Source organism: Nicotiana attenuata, unplaced genomic scaffold (genome assembly GCF_001879085.1).
Source record: "Nicotiana attenuata strain UT unplaced genomic scaffold, NIATTr2, whole genome shotgun sequence".
Taxonomy (NCBI): Eukaryota; Viridiplantae; Streptophyta; class Magnoliopsida; order Solanales; family Solanaceae; genus Nicotiana; species Nicotiana attenuata.
In genome coordinates, this window is record NW_017670403.1 from 122,524 (window position 1) to 132,411 (window position 9,888).

A 9,888-nucleotide genomic window follows, 5' to 3' on the forward strand; every position below is an offset into this window, starting at 1 on the left:
CAGACAGTGTTGATCGCAACTAGTGGTGCATCGTCATCATCTTCCCAGCCCCATTTCTTCCTGGGGTCATGTAGCACATCTTTTATTTATATTCTTACCACAATTTGAGGTATAGCCGCGGCCTTGTTACCGACATTATCATAACTGTCTTTTGTATCTCTAGAGGCTCCGTAGACATTTATATGGGTTGTATATGGGCATTGGAAGGGTCAGTGAATTATGTTGTGTGTTGAATCCTTGTTCCTTCAAATTGTAAAGTGTATGAAATTTCGAAAGCCTACCAATGATGTAACAAATGAATCGATTTGGAAATGTTTACAAAAACCTTCCTATTGTGTAATTAATAATAACATGTTTTCTTGATCATAATGAGTTGGGTAGAAAGTGTCTAATAGGGTTCTTCAGCCGGGTTCACTCGGTTGAGCACCGGTCGCGCCTCCTGAGGTTGGGGCGTGACAAACTTGGTATGAGAGCCAGGTTTTGAAGTGTCCTAGGATGTCTCGAAGCCGTGTCTAGTAGAGCCCTTCTTGTCGTGAGTTGTCGACCACATCTATAATTAGGGGGCTACTTGGACATTTAGGAATAATATCCTTCTTTGTTGATCTATATCGTGCGATATAATTGAATGTGAGGCTGTTCTCCTCTAACTCGTGCATTGTTCTAATTTTTAGTAATGGCACCTAAGAAGAAAGCAAGAATTGGCCATGAAGACAATGCCACCCCAGGAGTAGCTATTGATTCTCTACTTGATTATGCGGGTGAGGATAATCCACCGACCATTACACTACCTGATTCTTCCATAGCAGAACAGACTGCACCGCCCCTACATCTACTGAGGGTGCAATGATCCCTCCCACCGATATTCCTATTCCACCTCCGGCCCCAACATCCGGTTCTGATATTTTTGATGGGGATTTTAAGGGAGCTATCCAGATGCTGACATAGTTAGTGGCTTCTCAGGCCCAAAGATTGAATGTTTCACCCACATCTTCTAGTCAACAAGGAGATTCTACGGGTTCTAGGGTGAACAGATTTCTCCAATTAGATCCGCCACTGTTCACAGGTACTGATCCCGAGGCGGACCCTCAGGATTTCATTGATGAGATGCATAAGACTCTCCGGGTTATGCACGCTACTAAGACAGAGGGAGTGGAGTTGGCCGCCTATCACCTGAAAGGGGTGGCATATTGATGGTTTGAGATGTGGGAGGATTCTCGTGATGAGGGGAGCCCTCCGGCGAGGTAGAGTGAGTTTGCGGATGCCTTCATGGACCATTTCTTGCCTGCCGAGACTAAGGCAGCCCGTGCTGTGGAATTTGAGAACCTTAAACAGTGTAGTAGGAGTGTGTGGGAGTATCACATGGAGTTCGCGCGCCTGTCAAAATATGCCATTCACATGATGCCCACCATGGAGGCCAGAGTGCGTCGATTTGTGCAGGGCCTTAGCTCTTTGGTTATTAATGAGGCTGCCACAGCTGATTTAAATTCTAATGTGAACTATGGAAAGATGGTGGCATTTGCTCAAGCTACAGAGACCCGCAAGTTCAAGAATAGGATGGAGAGAGAGGGTAGCAGCAAGGCCCGATCCGTGGGCCATCTTGGTGATATATTTGGTGGGGGAAGATCGGTCTTTAGGGATGGATCATCAGGGCCATCTCAGTCCTATGCTTGGTCTTCAGCCAGTGCACCGCCAGTAGGGCACAGTCAGCAGAAGGCTAGTCATTTCAGGCCCAATCATGGCAGCATGGGACCCCACCAGTAGGGACGATCAGGAAGGAGATTCCAGCAGCAGCGGAGGCCCCCATGCCCCAAGTGTGGGAGGATGCATTTAGGAATCTGCTACATGGACCTGCTAGTATGTTATGGGTGCGGGACGAGAGGCCATATTCAGAGAGAGTGTCGTGTATCCCGCCAGGGTGCGGGTAGGGGCAGCACACAGCCATCCAGTCCTGCAGTTGCTACATCTTCAGCACCCCCTCCAGCTCGAGGCACTCCAGCTCCAGCAGGGTGTGGTGCAGTTAGGGGTGGTGTGCAGAGTTCACGAGGACCCAGCCACTTCTAAGCTATGAGTGGTCGCTAGAGTACAGAGGCTTCTCCAGATGTTGTCACAGGTATTCCAACTGTCCAATCTTATGATGTGTATGCCCTTATTGATCCCGGTTCCACTCTGTCCTATGTTACTCCTTATGTTGCTATGGAATTCGGGATAGAACCGGAACAGCTTCATGAGCCGTTCTCTGTATCTACTCCGGTTGGTGAGTCTATTACGGCCGCACGGGTTTATAGAAATTGTGTTGTCCTGGTACGTGGTTGGGATACCATGGCCGATCTCTTTGAATTGGGGATGTTCGACTTTGATGTAATTATGGGGATGGATTGGCTTTACTCATGTTTCACCAAGCTCGACTGCCGAACTAGAACTATGAGGGTTGAATTTCCTAATGAGCCAGCTGTTGAATGGAAGGTGGATAATGTGGTGCCAAAAGGTAGGTTTATTTCTTACCTTAAGGTCGCGAAGATGATTAACAAGGGGTGTGTCTACCATTTAGTCCGGTTTACGGACAGTGATGCTGAGGCACCTACACTTGAGTCCGTGCCAGTTGTGAATGAATTCCTGGATGTCTTTCCAGATGAGCTCCCTGGGATCCCACCGGACAGGGAGATTGATTTTGGGATCGATGTGATGCCAGGCACACAACCTATATCAATTCTGCCTTATAGAATGGCACTGGCAGAACTGAAGGAATTGAAGGAACAATTGAAGGTTTTGTTAGAGAAGGGCTTCATCCAACCGAGTCTGTCGCTGTGGGGCGCACCGGTTTTGTTTGTAAGAAAGAAAGATGGGTCGCTACGGATGTGTATCGACTACCGGCAACTGAACAAAGTCACAATCAAAAATAAGTACCCACTAGTAAAGATAGATGATTTGTTTGACCAATTACAAGGTTCTAAGTACTTCTCTAAGATTGAATTACGGTCCAGGTATCACCAATTGAAGATAAGAGGGCAGGATATTTCGAAAACAGCTTTCAGGTCCCGGTATGGGCACTTTGAATTTCTGGTAATGTCTTTTGGGCTAACAAATGCGCCGGCAACTTTCATGGATCTTTTTTTCTTTTTTATTTTGACTAGTCTATATTCTTTTATCCATGTGTTGTGTTGGTTAAGGTTATGAGAAAAGGGGAAGTAGGAAACAACTTATAAGGTGGAAAGTAGATGATTAGTTCTGGACATCTTGAATGGTTAAATGTAATAATTGTTCAAAGCTTGAATGGTCTCACACAATCCCGTGAAACAATGGTGGATGGATGATCCCTAGCATCCTTTTTATGGGAAAAAATTAATTGCATATGGGGATTAAGAAGTTTGTTTGATTGTTTCTGGTAGAGAAAGGCATTGATTTATTAGGCTATTGGTATTGGAATTTTAGAAGTGTATATAAAAGAACTGTTTACCGTGAAAATGGTAATTACAATTAAATTTGATTATGGGACTCTAAAAATACGTGATCTATTTTTATGCCGGTTGTTAAGCAGTTGATGCTATGTATGTCAGACTTAGAAACGAAATAAGAGTTAAGGATAAGGTGATGGTCAAACCGATAGGTTAACACTCGGTGCCTCGAGCTTGCCGATTCCAGGGCCTCGAGGTCGATTCCGGGGCTCGACTGTGAGCTAGTGAAGGTAATCGAAGTATGAATAACAGTTATGATAAAATCAAAGAAGGCTCTTTATGGCCAATGATGAGCAATAAATGATGAACAATAATAAAGATAATAAATGGAAGCAATAATATCAAGAGAATATGTAAGAGAGAAGAGAGAATATTATTTTATATTTTTTGTGAAGCAGCTGAAGCAACAGATGACTACAATATGGCGAGGACCCCCTTTATATAGAAAGGGAGGATCCTATCATAGTATAAACACATTTATTACAAAGATATAGAGATGGGACAGCTAGTTGACGCCATGATGCGGGCTCAGACTAGCCTGACAGACTTTGTCGGATCCAGCTGCACTCCTTGGGAACCCCCCTTTTTCCCGATATAGCTGTTGGTCTGCATGGCTCCGAGTTCGAGCATCGATAGCCTTCGAAGGTGAACCTCGACCCCAGTCTCGAGCCTTGGGAAGAATGTTCGCGGGGCATCATAATGACGGGGAAATTGGACCCCCCTATTTTACTGTGCACAGATAGTCTCTGCTTTTCTTAGAGTGAAAGTGATAAGAAACGACCTTGAATTTCTGCCCCTCTGATACTTTTGTAGCGGCGGCAGTCATAAGGTGCCAAAAGAAGATGCACACGCAGCCCATGAAGGTCTTTGCATTGATTATGGCAGTTAGCTATCTTTTGGCCTCCTCCAATGCGCACGCGGGGTTTCTATAAATACTCTCCTTCTTGATATTGACAACTCACTATATTTCCATCCCTAGAAAAGGTTCGTTCTACCTTTACTTCTCTTCTTTCTTAGGAACCCAGCTCCCCTTTTTCTTCCGGAATTTTTTAGGAATGGTGAAAACTTCCACCTCTGCTTCCCAGGAGAATGTGACCCCATTCTCTTTGCTTTTATCTCAAGGGTGAAACGGGCATACCGCCTTGTGCTGAGGAATATATCCTAGGATTCTTTGCGATGGCTTCTGATTTCAAGGTCGAGAGGCCTTCTTCGAGGCTGGGGCGTCGTGAGCCCGTGACTAAGTATATTAGCTCGATAATAGACATCGAAAGAGTGAGAGCCGATTGTCGCGGGGGGACGCTGCTTGTGGAGATCCCGCTGGAGGAAGATATTACGACATATAAAGTTGATTTTCTCAATGTGTATACTTACCCGTTTAAACTAGGGCCGGTGGGGGCATCTTCGCCCCCGATCGATCCCGTGATTCTTGACTTCTGCCAACGGTATCAAGTGACCCTTGGCCAAATTCATCCTTTATTCTGGCGTGTTGTTTACATGATCAGGCACTACGTGAACATGATCGAGGAGATGCCCTTCACCCTCGATCATCTGATCAGGATGTACAGCCCCGTCTCTCTCTGCGGGGTCTAATCAAGCTCCGCTGCCGAGCCCCGAGGGCCCTCTTCGCCTGTACCGGAGTACGGGAATAATGGATGAGCCGATTTGTCCGAGTAAGGACTTCTGACCTGATCCCGGCGAAAAGGATGTCGTTCCCTGAGAGGTGAAATGTAGAGCGTAAGTGGACACAATTATCTAGCATTCCCTCGCTTCTTTGACTACGTTCTTCCAGGCACTTAATTTTTTCTTGCCAATGCAGCCGCAGCAATTTACCCTGGCGCAGTTACGGCCTCGCAAATTGGGTCGGCCGTCTGGGGACTCATCTGCCCGTGATGTTGAGCGAGTGTGAGTGACTATCAAGCTCGGTGGAAAGCTAAGGATCATGTGGGACTCTACCTCTGCTGTAGTCACATTTTTTTATCTAAATCGCTATTAGCAGCGTTCTCGTTCCCTGCGCTTACTTCTTGCATTTGTGTAGGTCTGGGGGAAGTCCCCTTGATGAAGGGAGCATTGCCTGGCGGGGAGGGTGCTTTGGTACCCGATGAAGGGAAGAAAAGGCAAATGGAATCATTGGACAGACCTTCAGAATCCAAGAAGATTAAGGAAGAAGAAGCTAAGGCCGACCCAACAGCCCTAACTCCGGAATCGGCAGGAAACCCTCTAGCTAAAGGTGAGGGGGAAAATAGCTTCTCGACAGCGCCCGAGGGAGTGATAAACATGACCGATCCTTGGGCTGTAGAGATGGTGGCTTCCGAGCCGGAGTCTGATGTCGTTGCGATCCAGCTTTGTAGCGGAGGGACGACTGAGGGAGTATCGGGTGCTGCCCCTGAGTTGGCCGATGGACAGGGTTCCCCTCGGGCAGGGGTGCCTTTGGTAGGTGGTTCGGAGGGGCCTAGTTCTGGAGCCCTGATTGGACAAGGGATGGTCCTGATCGACCCTGCTAGTGCCGTGGTCGTGATTGATTCCCTTCAGGAAACGACCTAACCTCCTAAGGGAGTGCAAGATTGCCCCGCGCGGAAGAACCTTTCCGATGCAGGGAGGACCTATCAAAGGCGGAGATCCGCTCGAGAGGCTTCCAACCATTCCCGAGAAACCCCTGGGATCGATGATTCGCTCGTCTTTAGTTTGAAGACAGTCTTTGCGAGGCAGTAATTTGTGCGAATCTTGTCTGTAGCTCTGGCCTCGGGTTATTCTGAACTTTGCCTTTCTAACTTGTCTTTTTTCGTGGGCTTCAGGTCAAGGCGCTTTATAGTCAGACTTTCACACGGTATCAGGATGAGGTGACCCGTCATGAGTGCGAAAAGGCCTCACCTTACTGAATAGGTTTACTTAATCCCCGTTTTGCCATTATCGAAATGTTTTGTCAGATCCCAGTGTTTTAACATCTTGGATCTGATTCGTGCAGTTTGAGAAGGAAAGTGCCCTGCTGAGGGAGGAGCTCCCGGCCAGAGACTCTGAAGTCTCCGAACTCAAACGGCATGTGAGGGAGATAACTTCCGAGAGGGATGCCTCCAGGAGAAGGTAACCTTATCCGGGCGTTAGATTAGTGACGCGAGGGAGGATATTGACAAGTACAGAGGTATCCATGTAGAAGGAGATTGCATTATCCGGGATCAAAAACTGAAGCCGAGGCGGTTATATCTTTGCATAGAGAGGATGCCATGGCGACGAGCACTCGAATCGGGAGGGCGCCTGAGGGGGCCGATCCAAAATTTACTCGAGCTGTGGAGCGTGCTCGATTTGGATCTCGGAGGCAGGCTTTTGGGGACGTACATGCGGGAGATATCATTCTGCCTGGCGAGCTCGGGAGAGTGCAGACCCTAGAGAGGAAAGATGCTGACTTGCTTGCTTTCGGAGGTGTGCCGGGCAGTGGCTCAGGAGGTGATAAAAATGAAGGCGGATCCCCTGGAGGGGAAGAGGCCGTCGAGAAGGGGCCACTGAAGGACCCGTAGTTGTTAGGGTGTAACCCTTGGTGAAGCCATCGAAGATGCAAGCTCGATGATAGATTCAGATTTTGTTTGCTTCTCTCTTTGTAAGGGTTTTTTCAATATTTGTAAACATCCCCCTTGTGGCCATAAGAAGGCTTTTGTTTCCTACCCCTTTTTTCCCTTTCGTTTTTCGGAAATACTACGTGATGTATTTTACTTTCGACCCGAGGTCCCAGGTCTCGGTTAGACCCTCGATCTTGTTTTTTCATGCATCCGGTCGCACGACCTTTGATCTTAGCGCTGGTGACAGCGACTCATACGTATCGGGTCGGTATGCCCTCTTAGCGTAAGCTGTCATTTGAGCTCTGATGCTTTTCGCTCTTAGGCATTCTTAGTTAACCCTTCCAGGTTCAGTCTCCGAGTCGGATTTCGACTCGAGCTCATTTTGACCCTCAAGTTTTTGAATTTGTGCGGGCTGGCGACAATGGCTCTTACGCCTTGGGCCGATGCGGCCTTTTATGCGGGCTGGCGATAATGGCTCTCACACCTTGACCTTAGGCATATGTAGTAACTATTTGGGTTCAGTCTCCGAGTCGGGTTTGCTCGACTCGAGCTCATTCGACCCTCAAGTTTTAGAATTTGATCTGTGTGGCCTGGCGATAATGGCTCTTACGCCTTGGGTCGACGCGACCTTTTATGTGGGCTGGGGACAATGTCTCTTACGCCTTGGGTCGAAGCGACCTTTTATTGGCTTTGGTTTTCCCTCGTTAAGGACTTTTGAAATAGTTTTTGCCTGACTCTTCGACGATTCGAGAAGAACCTCGATTACGAGTCGTTATGTGGCGATGATCGAGCACCTCGGGAGGTTTGGCTCGGGGGTTGAGTATTTCGAAGCCTGTGATTTGGAGCTGACATGGTCGAAGCTCTTTTACCTATGTCGAGGGTAGCCTGTTTAACCGGTTCTTTTCGAAGTAATTGAAGGCCTGTGATTTTGTAGCGACGGTCGGGCATCCCCGAGTCGCGTTAGTTTGGCTGGTACAGCCTTATGACCGTAGTCATTTGTTCTTGGACGGAGCCATTTTTATCCCGATTGAAGTAGTTTGGGCGTCTATATCGAGGGTATGCCTTTTAGGGGTCTTATTGAGATTGGGTTTATGCCTTTAGCAAGGTCTTGCAAAATTTTCATGCCTTTGAGGTCTTTCAGTCTTTAGATACTTGGTACAAGTATGGTTCATGCCTTACTTGAGGTCTTACAGATATTGCCACTTGGTACAAGTGTGGTACATGCCTTGCTTGAGGTCTTACAGATGTTATTGCTACCATATGTAGGTCTTACGAGATCGAGTTTGCCTGCTTGGGGTCTTACGGCCTCGGGTTTTTTAATGAATGGTGATTGGCGACAGTCCTTGAGTCATCGAGGGTATCCTGGCTCGGGAGCCGATACTTGTAAGCTTGGTATTGCTTCATTGAAGGCTTGCAATTTTGGCGACTCCGACCCTGAGGCCATCCAATTTTTTGAGATTTTGGCGCCAGTCTCCGAGTGTTCAGGACACTTTCGGCTTTGGAGACGCTTTATGATTTTGATGTTGCCTCATGTAAGGGCTTATGAGATTGGAGTTCCGACCCTGTGGGGGTCGTCGAGTGTCAAATTTAGGGTTAGACGCCAGTCTCCGAGTGTTCGGGACCTTTTTGATAAGAGGAGTCCTTTTTGCTAGAATGTCCAAGTTTCCTTTGAAGCGTGAAAATGCTTTGATGAGAAAGTCATTCTCTGATTACTTGGTACAAGTACATGTTTTTGCTGTTAAAGGGGCTCGGTTGCTCTATATGGACACGGTACGTTTCGAGCCGTTTGGCCCGGTACATTACTTTCCTATCGATGTTTCCCATCCTTGAGATATCTTGGCATCTCGAGTAGTGACTTCCGGGGGGATGTCCCCCCAGCTATTCGAGGTGGAATTGCAAAAGAAGAAATCCTGAATATTGTTGAATCTTCCCTTAGGTAAGGGCATATGGTCTTGCCTGCATTTAAAAACCTTTGCCGGTAAAAACCCCTTCTAGGGACAAAACGATTCGAAGGAAAGAGTGCAACACGTGCTCGAGGTGACTTTCGGAATTTTCCAAACGGATGCCCTAAGCAATAATATCGTTTTAGCCAATTGATATGTTCCAGTTGCTCAGGAAGCTGTTCGCCCTCATTGGACCCCGAGCTTGTAAAACCCTACCAACTACACCGAGACACGGTCGGTCCTTCCCAATTTTTGACCTATGCCTTCCTTCATTAGGGTTTTCGGGTGAAATTTTCTTAGGACCAAGGTCCCCAACTCAAAATGTCGGCAGGTTTCTTCTCCTGTTGTAATCCTTTTCGATTCCTTTGCTTCGGGCGGCCATTCGAGACCTGCAAGAGGCTTCCCGGTTTTTCATCTATGCAGTTCGAGGGCCATTGGTCATGGCCTCATTATTCCGAGCTCTCGCTGGTGTGTTGGATCTGGCACTCGGTACAGTCGACTCCACCGTATCAAAGCCTCGGCGCCGTATACTAGGGGAGAAAGGCGTTTCCCCTGTGTTTGATTTTGAAGTTGTTCGTATGCCCATAGCATTTCGGCAACATTTTCTCCACTGTCCCTTGGCGTTCTCAACTTCTTTTTTAAAAATTTTCGATGATGGTTTTATTTGTGGACTCGGGCCTGGCGTTTGCACACGGGTGTAAGCGTCGACAGGATTCTCTGATTTGGTGATCCTCAAGAACTGTGTTACCTTGCTTCCGCAATGAACTGCATTCCCGTTATCGCATGTATCTCGGAGGAATCCAATCGGCAACATAATGTGGTCCCAAGATGAAGTTAATGACTTCTTTTCCTTATTTTCGCGAAGCCTGCGCTTTCCCAACCATTTGAGAAATAGTCAGTCATAAATAAAATGGAATTTAGCTTTTACCCTGGCCGCCGTTTGGC